Genomic DNA, 17,962 nt, shown 5'->3' on the forward strand with positions numbered 1-17,962 from the left:
TATGACAAATAAGATTTAACTTAAAAATACCTTCATTATAAAAGTAATGTATGTCCATAGTAAGAAATCTAAAATATTCATAAGTAAATAATCTTTTATCCTAACATCCAAAGATAATCATTCTAGCCTCCTTTATTCTAGAAAAAATAGGTATTTTTTAAAAGACTATCATTTGTACTGCTTAATTCATTTTCTTTTTTATTATTAATCTTTTCCCATGGAATTAAATATTCTTGGAGAAAATTATTTTTAAGGCTACATGGTATCCACTGTATGAACACAGTAGAATAAGTGCAGAAATTGAGAGTATGTGTTTAGAAGCTTTTATAGCAGTTTGGTTAGTGAATTCCTCTGGGTAAACTGGACATAGTACAGTTCAGGATTGTTGATCTTGTGTGATGAATCACACGTGGTATGAGTTTTCTACAGACCTCAGGCACAGGGACCATGTTGTGAGCAATATTTTAAGATTAGTTTGTAGACTGCAATATTGAAAAGTAGAAAATCCAGAATCCATTTATTTCATTTAAAAATTAAAGTTTAGCCAAGTTTACAAGATAAATTGTTTGAAAAGGCTACTAATGAAAGATTGATAAATTTTGAAAATACTACATTATTTGTTTCATACTGAATAAAAGTTTAAAATGAATATGGTCATTTATTTCTTCCTCTGGGACTTGGTTATTTCTTCCTACTCTCAATAATTAGAAACACACTCTAAAAATACTCTAAGATACATACCAGAGTGTCAATAATCCAAACTGAATGGTTGGAATTGTGATTCCCTTAAGCTTTGTTTTTCACATTTTTATACCTGAATCTAATTTTTTTTTAATCAGTAAGTATTCTTTTCCTAATTAGCATAAAAACATTTTATTTCAAAACATTTTTATCAGTTTTTGAGACAACTCACACACCATAAAATTCACCTTTTAAAGTACACAATTCAGGAGGTTTTAGTATGTTCAGAGTTCTACAACATCACTATTTTAAAAATATTTTTATGACACCAAATGGAAACCCTGCTAGCAGTCATTCCCCATCCCTCTTCACTGTCCAGCACCTGGCAGCCACTAATCTACTTTTTGTCACTACAGACTTGCCTATTTTGGACATCTTATATAAATGAAATCATACACTATGTGGTCTTTGCAACTGGCTTCTTTCACTTGGCATGACATTTTCAGTTTGCCTGCGTGTGGCATGGATTAGTTTCCTTCTGTTATATACTAATACCGCACCTTGTCTATCTCATTACCTGCTGATGGACATGTGTGCCGCTTCTATTTTTTGGCTATTATCACTCATGCCATTCTAAACATTCGTTTTATGTGAACGTGTCTTCATTTCTTTGCATATATACCTGAGTAGCAAAAATATTTTTAAAGACAATTCTGTTTTGCAATTGTTTTCTACATTCCTACTTGGTTTTGTATTAGCAGAATTAATGAGGACCTCTGTACTCTATGTAGAACACTCTTCTCTAGATATCTACATGGCTCACACCTTCGTTTCCTTCAAATCTGTGTTTGAATGTCACCTTTATTATCAGGCCTATCCTGTCTGCTTTAAATTATGACCACCTTCTTTATTCTACACTCTCTTCCCAATAACTCCTGCTCATTTTTCCTCCATGGCACCTTTCACAGTTTAATGTGCAGTTTATTATATTTATTATTCATGTAATCCAACTCGAATACCCAGAAAGAGGTATTTTTGTCTGTCAAGCTCATTAATATAAATTTATCTCCCCAGAGCCTACAAGAGTGTCTGACATGAAACTGGTATTCAATAAGTATTTGAATGAATGAATAAAATGCAGCAATCTCATAGAAAATTCTGATGTCCACTTCAATCTTGATGTTCTAAAAGGTACTCTCAAATAAGGTTTGTCATACTTTTTGGAAAAGCTTCAATTCACGCTCTAAGGAATAATTAAAGAACCACAAGTGACAAAAAGTGAGAAAATGCCCCAAAAGTGAAAAATATATGTTTACAAATGATATTTTTCCCTTATGTAACTGAAGATTGGAACGCTAGAAGAAAAAGGAAGATGGAAAAGTGAATGGCTGATATTGGGGAGTGGAGTTTGGATTCCCAGTCCATAATTTAAGATATCTTAAGAATGACTGACTCTGTACCAAGGGCCTATCCTGGGAAAACTGACAGGGGAAAAAAAAATGTGACTAAAGACTGGTTGATTTTATTAAGGACCTTTGAAATTAAAATGAAAGTTGGAAAAATAATAAAGACTTTTAAAAAATAAAGAACTTAGGGTATGACCCAGAAGGAATGAAGAGATGCCTAATAAATCTGAAGGGGTTGGGGAGTGGAGGAGAGAAGCAAAAGAATCTCACAACAACAAAGCAAATTTAATAATAATAATAATAATAATAAAAGAATGACTTCATTAGGTATCACAGATTTAGGGGAATATGTAACCCAAACAGGTTCGTTTAGCAGAAGAGTTAAAACAAATTTCACATCAAGAAGACTTATCTACAACTTTTTGAAGACATAGCAACTTGGGGGTGATGAAAGTCCCAAATTCCAAAGAGTTTTTAGACAAAATAAAAGGAGAGAGAAGATATAACACATTAATATAAAATTAAACTACTAGAAGATATACAAATTTGCCAAAATGTATGTGAAAATATGTTCAATGTTACTATCAGGGAAATGCAACTTAAACCACAAGGTAATGCTTCACACCTGTTAGGATGTCTATTAACAACAACAATAACAAAGTTTGGTGAGGATGTAGAGAAACTGGAACCCTTGTACACTGTTAGTAGAAATGCAAAATGGTGCAGCGGTTATAAAAGTTCCTCAAAAAATTGAAAATAGAACTATCATGTGATCCAGCAATCAAACTTCTGGGTATTTACCCAAAAGAACTGAAATTAGGATCTCAAAGAGACAGCACTCCGGTATTCACTACAGAATTATTCATAATAGCTAAGGTGTGAAAACAACCAAAATGTCCATCAAGGAATGAATGGATTAAAAAAAAAAAAAGTGGTATATACATACATTGTAATACTACTTGGCCTTAAAAAAAGGAAATCCTGCAAAATACAAGAACATGGGGGGAACCCTGCAGGCATTATATTGAGTGAAACAAGCCACTCACAGAAGGAAAAATACTGCATGATTCCACTTACGTGAATAATCTAAAACAGTCAAACTCACAGAAGCAGAGAGTACAATGTCATTGCCAACGACTGGGATGAGGTGGAAATGCAGAGAAGGCAAGATGAGTAAGTTCTAGAGATCTGCTGTACAGCATTATGCCTATGGACAACAATACTGTATTATACACTTAAAACTCTGTTAAGAGGGTAGTTTCGTGTTAAATGTTCTTACCACAGTAAAATAAAAATTTTAAATTTTTAAAAAAACTATTGACTACCTGGCCACTTAGAAGAAATAGTACATTCCTGATGTGGATTACAATGCTGACAGAAAAATACAATGTAGGATTAAAAAAGTACTTTGATTCTCTGAATGTCAGTAGAAGTTCTTATGGCCAAAATCAGCACATTTAATACTTGTCTCCACTATTTTAGGAAATAACAAGTGATACTGCTATTCTGTATCCCATCCTGAATAACCACCACCAAAAAAAAGGCTAGTAAATGGCAGTGTACTTTATGGCAGAAAATCACTCCTCTATCTGAAAAGCTTGCTTTCACACACTATTATATTTAGGCAGGGGTATGTTTGAGAGGTAAGAGAGGGAGGAGATACTCACTTACGTAGCCAAGTCAACCCCAAAATTAATGGGATGATTTAATGCTATTATTGGTGTCTGCACAGGCTCAAAATGGAAATCAGGATAATGATTTTCCATTTTGAATCCTTAGTAAAGATTAACCTGAAGTTGAGTTTAGGTGACCCTAACCAAAAAATTTATGATATGTCCTGAAATTATGCAACAACTAGCTTTTATGAGTACTCATCACATTAACGATTATACTAGGGCATTTACTACTCACTTATCTATTTTTTTTTGTCCCCATAACAACACCATGGTACAGGTACGATTGTCCCCATTTCACTGACAAGAAAACTGAGGTAGGAAAATTAAATCACACAAGCTGTTAAGTGGTTGGGCCAGGCTTTGGACTCGACTTGCTTAACTTGTACTTAACCTAAACTCTAATACCTTCCCTCAAATTTAGGAAACCAAAATAAATTCATTCTGACCATGTAATTAATTATAGATTATTTGACAGCACATTCTTAAATTAATTTAGAACTAATTCCAATTATTTATCTTCACCTGGAAATATGACTAGACATTTGTTGGAAACAAGTTTGAAACCCACAGTTTCAAGCAGTGAAACAAATTACTAAACTCAAACACAGGACAAAAGAAATAAAAGAAAAATGAAGACTCCAATGATGAAAAAGTCTACCATCTAAAAAAATAAACTTTTAAAATATTTCTGTCTATACGTAAACTTTAAATTTTTTAAACAAGGTGTTTAAAACATATGAGCATAGAAATTTGCTACCAATAAGTGATTTTAGGATAATCTATAAGGAGAGTTCGACACCAGAAAAATACCAGCATTCACCTTTTAAAATAACCAGATTGATGAGATCTGAGGCTGGGACCTACTTCCCAAAAGTATAATATTAATCTCTCCAAATTTTCAAGCAAATCTATTTTATATTTTCAGTAAAACCTTAACCACTTTGTGATAAAGTTATTTCATCCAATGAAGGCAATTGGTCTGGAAACTGCATTAACCTTTTCCAAACCATTAGGATACTTCAAGATAATTCACTAGTGGATAATGGCAATGCACAAATAACAAGAAAAATAGGACCAGAATATTTGTACTGATTAAGTACTATTCAAAGTGACTGTTAGAACAACTCCTAGAGAACCACTGGAAAATGGATGAAGGCAAGTTTAGGGTCCCTCCTAGTGTAGTGGTCAAATGATGATTCAATGTGGGAAGACCAACATGGAATACCTCCCCGTAGCATAGATACCAAAGCTGCTATTCCACATACTAAATGTTAACTGACTAGCACAAGAAGCTACATTAATACATAAACACTGAAGTAGTTTTAATATTCAATCTAACACCAAGGTAACAGCAGTGAATTTTAAAATCATTACTTAATGGCCAAAGACTAGTAATAACTGCCATTTACTGGCTGCAAGAATTTGAACAAGTCTCTTCTTAGAAGCACAGTTCATCTGTAAAATAGCAATGACAGTACCTATTCTCAAAGAGCTCTGAGGACTAAACGAGGTAACTCAAATAAATGAGTTAGTGTGATGCTTGGCTCAGAACAGGCACTCAAAACTATTAATTGCGATCATAATAATCATTACAGTACTTTAAATATATCACCCCAGAGAAGCGATAATTGTTTTGAGTATCTCTATTACCTTTCATTTTCAAGATTTCTCCTTTCTCTATACATCTTAAGGCATTTGGGGGGTAAAGTTACCATTATTAAATTACTTTAAGTCTTTTATCTATTAACATCAATCCTTCTAATATTCAATGTATATCACCAACGTATGTTACCTGGAATGCCTACCATCAAAAACTGTTTTATTAATTTAATCAGTATTCATAGTTTTTACCTACTCAAAAATAACTATACCAATACATATTTCTTAAACTAGGTGGAACATATGAGGGTGTCATTACTTTATTATTTTATTCTTTATAATTTATCTTTCCTAAAACATTTTTAAAAGAAAAGATATATAAGATAGGCCAAGATAACTATAGCTGAAAAAATTTTATCTTCTTAACTATTACCTAATACTTAGGCTTCTTTATTTCAATGCTATTCTTACAAAATAGTGTTCTTTCGCATGTCAATCTTATTTACTACATTTTAGATATCCTCCACTTAGGCATCTGGAATTTTAATTATTAGAAGTGTTTCTTTACACAAAACCAATCTAATACTTTAAAATTATGTTTGATGCCTACAAGTTCATAGTTTGAGAAACTTTTGGAAAAAAGACCACCACATAAAAATAATTTAATCTTCATTGAATATATTCTGTATATATTTCTTTAATAAATTCTAAAAGTGTCTCTAAAATTGTTGCCTATAGGCAAAAACTCTTACGCAACCATAATTCCCATTAATACCGATGAAAATCTTTATACTTTTTATTACCAAGCAGCACAAGCATCAAGCAGGTCATAGCAATAATCATTTATAGGCATATTGTATAAATAACAGTAAATTGTCCAACTAAAAAATGTAAAAATTGGCATTTGAGATCTTGACAGCAGCTGTATCATAAGCATTTGCAATCCTGCCAGTTGCTGAGATATTGTTCAAATTAGCAAGAATTTTTATGTTCAAACTAATGGCTTAAATTTCATCTCCTTCATTTCTGCAATAATGTCTCACTTCGAATTTTCAAAGACCTACCCTTCTTTTTGATGAGAAAAACTCAAGTTTATATGCCCACTGTATCTAAATCACATTGAAACTATCTCCACTTTTTGCAAGTTGGCTCAGCTGCTTTCATTCTATATCTTAACATTACAACACCAACAGAACCTTTTTGCAATTTCTCAGTTTGTTCTTTTGAAAACTGTAGTACGGTTAAAAAGTCTAATAGGGCAACACGGGCATTTCAACTACATTCGCCTTTTTCAATAAATTCCCTTGCTTCAAGCTTTCGAAAAACATTTAATATTCTCACATTAACTAATTATGACTGGCAGTAAAACTGACAATCCATTTAAAATCATTTATGGATAAAATGAGAATGATCTTTTAAAAGCTATTATTTTGACACAAAATTGTGTATTTTAAGAGTCCACTGAGCAGAAGCTTGCATCAAAATGACACACAGAACAAAAAGCAGGATGAAGGGACTCAACACCCGGGCACCCAAGCAGATTATAGCCAGGCTAAAAGCAAAAGAATTTGCACACTGAGCAAAATTAAGTGTATGTGCATGGCTTGTGTTAAGTAAATACTCTAACAGAGCACTCGTTTACCCAGGAATGAATAAGTGTCCTCAGAAAAGTAATACACTAGTTTGTGTAGTGTAGGAACAGGCTTTAATCAAAGCTATTGGCATAACCAACTGGACCTGATTATTACACAAATATGAAAACTCCTTGAGAGCAGATATACTAATTTTTCCATTTTGAGTCTGTAAAATGAAAGAATAAACTTTCATCATTAATTTTGCTCTTAAGTGAATTAAAAACATGAGTTTGTCTTGAAATGGATCAAAAACTAAGACAGTTGAATCGATATGTGATAAAGCAAGTACAGTAAAATGTTAATGTGAAAATCTTGGAGGTGAGTGTATGAGTGTTTAATGTAAAGTTCCTTCAACTGGCTTAGGTGAAAACTTTTATGCTAGTGAAAAATTACCTTTCCTTTATTTTCTGACCTAACTCTCCTACAACAGAAATACTTTTTTTTTCTGTTACATTATGAAACTACATCTGAAAATATAACAGATAAAATATAACTATTTTATGAACTTAATGCTTCCTCATACAGGAATGTCCCACTGAAAATGCAGAGGGAAGGAGAACCATTGTTAAGACAAAGGCTAATCCTGAGTAATAACTGAGGAGAGAATCCCTTAATATTGTCTTCTTAAAGACCCAGTTTCGTTTGTAACTGGATTCAAAATCTGAGTGAATTATATCACTAAGTTAACTCAGTTTCAAATAAAAGGTAAAAAATATAAATGGTTAACAGACATTAATTTTTACCCATATTAAAAAGCTACAACTAGACTGTCTTAGATAAAATGTGCTGTGTATAGAGGAAAACTATTACAAACTTTAACCTTTTTTTAAATTTTTAACTTTTAAAGCTTCATGTTTTAATATATAACTTAAGTATACACAAAAGCATTTCCTTCTAAACAAACAGCAAATCAGTATGTGTAATGTGTACTGTAACTTACCATATAAGGATTTTTAAACACTATAAAATAGATCACATAGTTTTAGTACAGCCTGTCTTATCTTTCTTGCTGAAGAACTCAGTAACTCCAGAGATAAATGTTGTTAGAGAGAAAGCCAGTGGTAATATCAAATTTCATGGGACAATCATATCTCCAAATAATTGCCTAGGAGTAATAATAGTGAAACCTTTGCATTGTCTTGTCGCATAAAAATAGTTTTTAAAATACTTCCACCATCGTAGGGTAGGGCAAAATTATCTAAGAGCCCCTCGCACCCCAATCTCTTTTAAAAACCTATTTCTTGCAAATTAGACTAATTTCCAATTAGAAAGTAGATATATATTTATGAAATTAGAATTCAAAAGCAACCACTAAATCTGAAGAAACAATTTTTAATAGTATCTTAATGGGAAGAGGGCCAAGCATCTATGCCATAGTAGTTAATTCTGTTGACCTTTCAGTCTATTCAGTGTGAATCAAATATTGAAAAAGATACCTGCCTCTTTATATTTTAATCATATAGATGCTGATTTCATGTGACGGAATAATTCTTTTTTCTCACAAAATAGACTTGTATCTGTTGTAACAACAGCAACAAAAAACACATTTTATTCCAAGAAAGATGATTCTTTCCTTTCCAGAACTTAAAAATGCCTTGAAATATTCACCTGAAAAAATACTAAGAAATGTGTTCACTTAAGCAAGTTTGTAAAACTGATGCTATTGATCATTTACATTTTTAGTTTGTACACATTCTTTAAACTTTTTAGACCTAATTTTTGTTTCATTATTTTCTTTTAGGTTAACTTGGCTTATGCGAGAACAAATGTACTAGTTCAATAAATTCTTCAGCTTACAGACACTTAATAATCTTGCTCTATTATCCTCAATAGACCCTAATGGGGAAAAGAGATTTTCAATTGCTATATTTTAACTTGTAGCTGTTTTCCCTATCACTACAGTAAATGCATAATAGGGGACAAAATTTCCTAAACATAAAAGAAATATAACTTAAAAGTTTTACAGTAAGCATGCTAATATCCAAACAATATTCTCTTTATATGTAGTAAAAGACAAGGAGTTTGAGTTGCTACAATTTCTCTTTCACCCAATACAAAATATCAACAAAATGTAGATTTCTAGTTTGACTCTCAGAAATTTCCCTATTATTCCCAACTCTGCAACAGTACCTTCACAGCTTACAGAACACTCCCAAATCTATCAGGTAACAAAAAAAAAAAAGTAAAATTCCACTTTAAAAATTAAACCCAGCAGCTCTAAGGTTTGGGAAGAAAATGGCTTATCTATTCCAACATTTGATAAACATCCAAAAAATACTCTGTATCTTGACTAGAAGTTTGAGGGAGAACCCAATAGCACTAACTGACTAAGGAATACGAGTCTGAAATCTGTGTATAAGAATTTAAATTTTAATGTAATTAGTGTAGAACTTACTATATATCAGAGAAAGTCTCTTACAGTCATAACCTCATCGATCTTTCAAATATATTCTGACAATACTTGGCAAAATCAGAACATCGAAATAATTATTTTAGATTGCTTTAGGGGTTTTGTTTTTAAACTGCCCATCAAAAGATCAAATTCTTACTGATCAATTGCACAGAGATATTGCCAATCAGTGTGTGTGAAATATGTGAACACTGGTTAGCCAGTGTGGGCTACTTCTAAGGGCAACTTAGAGTGCTAAAACTACAAAATTCCACTGATTTTAGATTTTGTTGTTTTAGAGATCACTCTTCTTCATAAGTAGTCTATAAAAGTACAAGTAAAACTCAAATACATAGGCTGTTGAACAAAGTTAAGGGCATCTTAAAAGAACGACTAGCAAACTGAATGTTTATCTTTATTGACTGAACCACACTTAAAAGGACAGAGGGGAGGGAGTTGGGGGGGGGCTGGGAAAATGGGTGAAGGGTTAAAGAAGTTCAAATTAGTAGTTGATAGATGATCACGGAGATGGGGCACATGGCATAGGGAATGCAGTTAGCATTAATATGATGGCTAGGTAGAGGACCAGGGGAAAGAGGAAACAACTGGGTGAATCATTTTATGAACTATATAGATATCTAACCAATGTACTGTATACTTGAAACTAATTTAAATTTTTAAAAAGTACCTTTACAAAGATAACTGTTCTTAAGTTTGCAAAGATGATCACCATCATGCCTTAAGTTATAAAGATATCCCCTAAATCTGTGATTCTCAAAGGAGCTCCTATGATTAAGAATCATGATTAAGAACCATAATTGGCATGTGCTGTGCATGTGAATGTTGCTGATGCAGAAAAATGTTTTGAAAAACCACTGATTCAAATTTTGAATTAAAGTAATGGTTGGGGCAGGGGACTTCTGGTCACGATGGCAAAATTGGTAGACACTGTACTTGCCTCCTCTCACACCCACATCAAAATTACAACTACAGAATAACCATTGTTGAGAATCACCTGAAGTCCAGCTGTAGAAAAATCCTATAACTAAGGATATACAGAAGAAGCCATGTAGAGGCTGGTAGAAGGGGCAGACATACAGAATTGGCTGGTTCCACACTTACATGCGGCAGTGAAAAATTGGGAGGGATATCTTGGCTGCGGAGGTCCCTCTGAGGAATGAGGGGTCCCAGCTCTACACCACGCTCCTCAATCCAGAGCTCCAGTACTAGAAAGAGAAGTCCTCACTTCTGGCTGTAAAAACCAGCAGAGACTGTGGCTACATGAGATGGAAGGTGGTTAAAGTCACAGACATTTCTCTGAAGGGGCCCATGCACTGACTTACTTGCTACCAGACTCACTTGCTCTGAACTTCAGCACTGGGGCAGCTTCTAGAAAAGCACCAGGGACATGCTGGGAAGAACTGAATTTTCTGGCTTCAGGGTGAGGGCTGGAGGGGCAGCTTTCTACTAAACAGAAGTGCTTGTAAAATCTATTGTTCCTTTGTCGAGTCTTCCCCACATCCTGGTGTGCAGACACAGGCAGGCACCTTATCTGAGTTTCCATCAACCTAGCTAACAGCGGTCACCCCGCCCTGGTGATTCCCTGACACCCCATCCTACCCAACTTTTAGACCCACCCAAGCCACTTCCAGCAGCTTTTCCATACAAATGGCCTGACCTGGCTCACGCAGAAGACTTTCCTAAATAGTCTTTCAAAGGTTCATAAACCCCAAACAAACAGCATCTGGCCTGTGTGCCCCTTCCCTCTTGCTGAGCAGTCCCCAGTCCAGCATTAGTGGCAGCCAGCCTCAGTTCACAGCTTAGCCTCTCCCTGGCACCTCCAAGCCCAGCACAAGTGGCAACCATCTGCAGATCACTGTGTAGGTCATACCAAGTGGCCCCAGGCAGGGCACAGGCAATGGCTAACTCTGGCCTGCAATAGAGTCCCTCCCAAGAAGTCCCAGAATCAATACACCTGGGGGCCAGCTTCAGACAACACCAGAGCAACACCGAACTGCACAAATGACACACCTAAAGGCAAGACTCCACAGGCACCAGAGCCCTGCTAAAGCAAACCCTGCTCCACAGGGTCAGCTCCTGTATAACAGTTCCTCCACTGTAGCCATATCCAGTCCTCACAACCAATCAGCCTAAGTAAGAGTCAGTCCTTCCCAGTGACATGCAAACTGTAAGCAAGGCTCAATTACAACAAGAGGGCACAAACAACCCACCAGATGCACCAAGGGACACACCTGGAACACCAAATTCAGATGACCAGGGAGACTGTGCTGCTTGGTCCCAGAGGACACCTACTACATGAGGCCACTCAGCTAAGACTGGGAGATACAGCAGCTCTACCTAATACACAGAAACAAACACAAGTAGGCAGCCAAAATTAGGAGACAACGAAACAAGTCACAAATGAAAGAACAGAACAAAGCTCCAGAAAAAGAACTAAACAAAATGGAGACAAGCAACCTGCCAGATGCAGAGTTCAAAACACTAGTTACAAGGATTCTGGATGATCTCAGAGAGAACTTCAACAAAGAGATAGGAAACATAAAAATGGAGACAGAAAACATAAAAGAACCAGTCAGAAGTGAAGAATACAATAATTGAAATGAAGAAAACATTAGAGAGAACAAAAGATTAGATAAAGAGATTTGGAAGATAAGGTAGCAGAAAACACCCAATCAGAAGAGCAAAAAGAAAAAATAATCCAAAAAAATGAGGACAGTTTAAGGCAGGAGACCCCAACTTTGTTGGCACCAGGGATGGGTGCTTCTATGAGAATCTAATGCCTGATGATCTGAGGTGGAGCTAAGGCGGTGATGCTAGCACCGGAGAGCGGCTGCAAATACAGATTAAGCCTCCTGCTGTGCAGCCCAGTTCTTAACAGGCCATGGATCAGTCCACAGCCCTGGGGTTGGGGACCCTGGTTTAAAGGGCCTCTGGGATAACATTGAACATACCAACATTTGCATCATAGGAGTATCAGAAAGGAAAGAGAGAAAGCAAAGGATTGAAAACCTATTTGAAGAAATAATGACAAAAAACTTCCTTAATCTATCTGGTGAAGGAAACAGACACACAAAGCCCAGGAAGCGCAGAGTCCCAAACAAGATGAATCCACTAAGGCCCACACTGAGACACATCGCAATTAAAATAGCAAGGGTTAAAGACAAAAATCTTAAAAGAGACAAGAGAAAAGCAGTTAGTTATCTACAAGGGAGCTCCCATAAGACTGTCAATCTAAAGAACAAAATAAATGAGCAAATAAAACAAACTCATAAATAGTGAACATTTTGATGGTTGCCAGATGGGAGGGAGGTCAGGGACGATGAGTGAAAAAAGGGAAAGTATTAAGAAGTACAAATTGGTAGTTACAAAGTAGTCATGGAGATGTAAAGTACCGCACAGGGAACATAGTCAATAATATTGTAATAACTATGTATGGTGTCAGATGGGCACTAGATTTATCAGAGTAATCCTAAGTTATATAAATGTCTAGTCACTAAGGTGTACACCCAAAACTAATATAATACTGTATATTGACTAATTAAAAAATAAAAATTAAAAAAAGATAATGGTTTGGGCAGGATGCTACCCCATAAGAGACACTATTATTAGAATTACGACTAAAATTTAGTGAATAGGACAAGATACCCTTCAGTGTACAAGAGGATCTCATAGATTGAAGAAATGTCCTCAATTAACTTTCAAATATCCAAGTGTTTACATAGGAAAAAACCTATTTATAATTAACTAATCCTAGAACTTAATTCTATATTAAATCACCAAGTATATTTGTTTAATATGCACATAATTTTCCAAGACTACACCTATTACGTAATTTGAGAGATTATACTTTGAGTTCTCTCAGTCTATATTTTATCTTCATTTTTGAAAGATATTTTTGCTGTTTTTCTTTCGGTACTTTAAAGTTGTCACTTGTCTTCTTGCTTCCATGGTTTCTCTGCTGTAACTCTTATCTTTGTTCCCCTGTATAATGTTTCTTCTCTTTTCTTTGACTACCTTCAAGAGTCTTTCTTTATCCTTTGTTTATAACAATTTGAATGTCTGGGTGTGTTTTGTTTACATTGAGGGAGGCAGGTATTTATCCTGCTTGGTGTTCTCTAAGCTTCTTGGATCTGTGGTTTGATCTCTGACATTAATTTTGCAAAATTCTCTATTATTTCCTTAAATATTTCAATATTCTGCTCTGTTCTCTCCTGGAATTTCAATTACATATATATTGTTTGGTATTACCCCTGAGCTCAGATGTTCTTTTTCAAAATTTTTTGTTTCATTTGGGTAATTTCTACTGACATCTGAAAGTTCACTGATTCTTTCCTTGGTCGTGTCAAATCTACTGATGAGCCCTAAGACATTCTGCATCTCTTCACTGTGTAATGAAATTTCTTGCCTTTCCTTTCTGTTTCTTAGTTTCTCTCAGTTGAAATTACTCATCTAATTTTACATGTTGTTTACTTTTCTGTTCATACCTTTAACATTACAGTTAAATTCCCTATTGAATAATAGCATCTATGTTAATCAAAGTGTAGTTCTGATTGCTCTTTCTCTTGGGAATGATTTTTTGCATGCCTTGTAATTTTTTTGTTGAAAGCTGAACATGTTGTATAGGACAGTGGAACTTAAGGTAAATAATTTGTGTGATTAGAAATGGGCATGCCTTTTCCTTGCTAGGTCTTTAGTGTGGGACGTTAATCTGTTTCAGAGTTGGGCTGGGTTTATAATTTGCTGTTGCTATGGTTATCCTCAGTGTTACCACAGCCTTCAAATTTCTGCACAATAGCTCGTGCATATGGTTGGGGAGTGGTATACTAAAGCAACGTCTTTTTTATTCTTTGTGCTGTGCCTCTTTGCATAATCTTGTTCTGCTCTTCATAGTACTCTGCAGCAACTTCTTATTCAAAGCTTCTTAACTTGGTGGCAGGGGCTTATGGGTAGTTTTGATTAATATCCAGTCTTAGGCATACTCTATGTCCCTGGATCTCAAGGGTGTGATCTTGTTTCCTCTGGCTTTAGATCTGGGCTCAGTGCTCCCTCCCCCAGAGAACATTCTTTCCCTCTTCACTAGTCTTCCTCTAGCTCAAGAAATGCTCACCAACAGTGCCAACAGAGATGCCCCGTCTCTCAAGAGATTAGGGGTTTTTTTCCACTGAAAAGGCAGAAGGAAAGAATCAAACCATTTTTTTGCCCATCCTGAAAGCTCTGCTGCTACTCCTCATCTCTGAGTCAGCACCATAACACACACGACTCAGGGCTCTTTCCAACATCTTCTAGGAGTATCTAGTGAGGTTTATGGATAAAGAGATTGGAAGAAGGTACATGCAATCTTCATCAATTTGTTAGCTATTCTCGCTGAATTCTTACCAGTATCCAGTGTGTTTAACAAAGGTGAATATGAATTCACATCTACTCTTTCTCTTCTTAAATTCTGGCCAGTGGTTTGCTCTATAGCCTCAGCTCTTTAATAGATTTCAAAAAAAAAAAAGTCATGAATTTTAAGTTAGTTCCTTTTTGCTGTAACAGTGGGTGCCGAAGCTAGTGGTTATAATATTTATAAATTATTTCAGTATACTAGAAGAGGTGTTACAAATTACTTGGAAAAAAAGGTTGTATTTATTGAGTTTGATAAAGTTGAGAAGCACTGACTTAAAGAATCTTTCAAACAACTCTCCTTTAACTACTTTTAAACATTACAGTCACATTTAGGCCCAAAATATTAGTTGCAACCAATTTTTTGCTATAGTTTATCTGCATAGCCTTTCTATTGACAGACATACTACAGAGATATTGCAGGTTCAGTTCCCAACCACCGCAATAAAGCAAATATTGCAATAAAGTGAGTAGTAATTTTTTTGCTGGTGGAGAATCTTGCCTTCAATTTGTAAAAACACAACATCTGTTAAGTGCAATAAAGTGAGGCTCAGTAAAACAATGTATGCCTGTATTTTACTAATTTTAAGTACCTCAACCAGAGAAGCAAGTGAAAGGTACGTTCAATGAAAACCTCAAATTCACCTGCGTAAATAGAAGTGGTTGAGGAATGGAAACAGATTAGTTAAAACTTTTTATTTCAACCTCAATTTAGTATCTACTGAAAGGCAGAGTGTACTATCAACCTTTTCACAAATAAAGCCAGTATTGGTACAGTCCACCTAGCCAACCTTTTATATATTTGTGGATAATGTTAAATTCTTACATTAGCATCTAGCAGGAAGAGTACTCATGCTTTCCATGAATCCATAACTTTTTCACCAATAACATTCATATTTTTTGGACTATTTACTTATTACTGCCCCTTTACAAAAAGAGGAAAATCCAATGCCTCCCAGTGTAATACAGATGGTAGTATGTTCCATGAAGTGGACTCTAGCCTTAGGGTTCTTGACATTTTTATCTCTTAATAACCCTCTGACTCCTCTTTTCCTCCCTTAATATGTTCTAACTTCCTATTTTCAATCTAGGAGTATAAGATAATATATATTTTCTAAACAAGATCTCATGTTCCATTGTGATATTAATTTAAAAAAAATATTTGAGAAATAGCTGCTTAAACATTTTATAGTACACTTAAAATGTTAACAAGGTTTTATATGTTAAATTAAGTCAAACAAAAAAGCACTCTCTAGAAACCAAAGAATAGTGAAATCAAGTCTTTTTGGGGCACTAATTTTTGACAAGTAATTTTCTAAATCTCCTCTTTAGGCAAGTCCTGTTTCATATTCCCATAGACTACGAGTACTAGTAGTGAACGCTGTGAGCAATTTCCTCAAGGTCTGCAGACAGTACTTTCAAACACATAAATCTATTAGAGCCATAAAATAAGAAAATACAGTAAGAAAGACAATCACTGGGCCAGGTCCTGAAGAAATATTCGGAAACCTTACTCCATCCCCCTCCACCCCCCACCCCCAAACACTACTCTCCAAGTAGCTCAAAATTACCCTACAGCATCAAGCCTTTTAGAGAAAAGGCTACAGCAGCATCAGGTAGAGGTCCTTTTTAAAGGAGGATCAGGGCGGGTCAAGGGGAAAAAGCAGAGAGAGGAAATCATTACTTTGGGAGACCACTGCCACATGGGGCGGGGAGATTTTTTACTTTTTTCTCCAAGAAACTGATAAAGGAAACAATCTCAAGAGTGGTTAACTGAACACCCTATAATATGGAGACAATATAAGGGAAAGCACTCTCCTTAAGTACACTAAATCAAACCTGCGTTTAACAGCCACTTCACTGGGTGTCCAAGTCCTACTTTCCCCACTCCAAAGGCCGCATTCAGAGGCAAAATCACACAGTAGCAGAGGAAAGGCCACCGTGAATAAGCTACTTTGCAGGAAGGAAAAGCTTTAAGGAAACTTGATTTTGGAAAAAGGAGAGACTGGAGAAGAAATGACGTGGATGCTTCTCATTTCCTAACAAAACGAAACAAGGCTAAACAAAGAAAAAGTCCGGGGGTTGGGGGAGGGCTGACCCAAGGAAACGAGAGTTATTAGCATCTAGCAGGAAGAGTACTCAGGCTACAAGGCTGGAAGGGAATCCCGAGGGCGGAGCCCAGAGGGGAGTAAGGGGTGTGTGGAGTGTAAGGATGTGCTGAGGGGAGTGACGGACCTTAGATGGGTAGAAAACCAAAAAACAAAGCAGAAAGAGGGGTGGGGCTGACCAAGGCAGCGCCCCGAGCGAATGTCACTCGGATGGGGGGGGGGGGGAAGAGGGGAGAGTCCGACAGGAGGAACCAGACCAGCAGCCTGGGGGGAGGGTAATCTGCTTTCCTTAGCAGCTGGACGCTGCAGTGGCCAAGACAGTATTCCTTCTTTTCCCTGCCCTTAGCTCCCCAAGTTCCCGCGGCGTGCGCAGCGGGTAAGGCAAAGCCCGAGTCTGGTGCCCCGAGAGGTTTACCTCGCGTGAGGCTGGAGAAGCTCCAATCCGAGCTCCTCCCGCCGCCGGCTCTGCGTCCAGAGTGGGATGAAGCGACCTCCGGCCTTCTCTCCCTCACCACTTCCCCTTTCCCCCGCCGGCGCCCTGTAGCTCAGCTGCCGCGGGTTCCTGGTGCCGCGGCGGCGCTGCCTCCCCGCCCCCTCCGCCTCCTCCTCCTCCCTCTGCCTCTCAGAGGCTCACTCTGGAGGCCGCCATCTTCGCTCGGGCTTAGAGCGAGCACGTTCGAACACGCCTGCGTCGCCCCCACCCGGGCCGTCACGAGACCCTGTCAGCTGATTTCCACTCTTCCGTCTTCTGCCCCGCCCTCTCCTGTACATTTCCCCGCCCTCCCCGTCTTATTCTCCCCTTTTCCCCAAAATTCCGTATTCCGCCGGCCCGCCCCACGACGCCCCCAGCAATTACACATGCGCAGAACAGCGAGGCCGACTGTGGGATTCGGGGTCCACGCAGGCGTGAAGGGGACCCACCGCTTCGGCGCGTGCCAAGGCCACGCCCCTGGGCGCGCGCGCGCGAAGAGCCAAGCTCCCCCGGCGTGTTCCGCGAGGGCCACGCCCCTCGGCTTGTGACTCTGAGTCCTGAGAGCTGTGCTCTGCGGCCCAGGGTTTTGCGCTC

At 37.0% G+C, this 17,962-nt stretch overlaps 1 protein-coding gene across 3 annotated transcripts in view; it reads right to left on the bottom strand.

Moving 5' to 3' along the window:
• Positions 1-17,548, bottom strand: part of DNAJC13 (DnaJ heat shock protein family (Hsp40) member C13) — a 108,144-nt gene extending 90,596 nt beyond the window's left edge. For 2 of the 3 annotated variants that reach the window (XM_016140295.2, XM_016140298.2), the window contains exon 1: positions 17,312-17,548. The gene's annotated coding sequence lies outside the window, so the exon portion shown is untranslated. Of the gene's footprint in view, positions 1-16,627; positions 17,215-17,311 lie in introns of those variants that run through there. The other variant, XM_016140296.2, reaches the window with a different exon arrangement.
• Between the last annotated feature and the right edge of the window lie 414 nt (positions 17,549-17,962).

Source organism: Rousettus aegyptiacus, unplaced genomic scaffold (assembly GCF_014176215.1).
Source record: "Rousettus aegyptiacus isolate mRouAeg1 unplaced genomic scaffold, mRouAeg1.p scaffold_m13_p_4, whole genome shotgun sequence".
NCBI classification, from domain to species: Eukaryota; Metazoa; Chordata; class Mammalia; order Chiroptera; family Pteropodidae; genus Rousettus; species Rousettus aegyptiacus.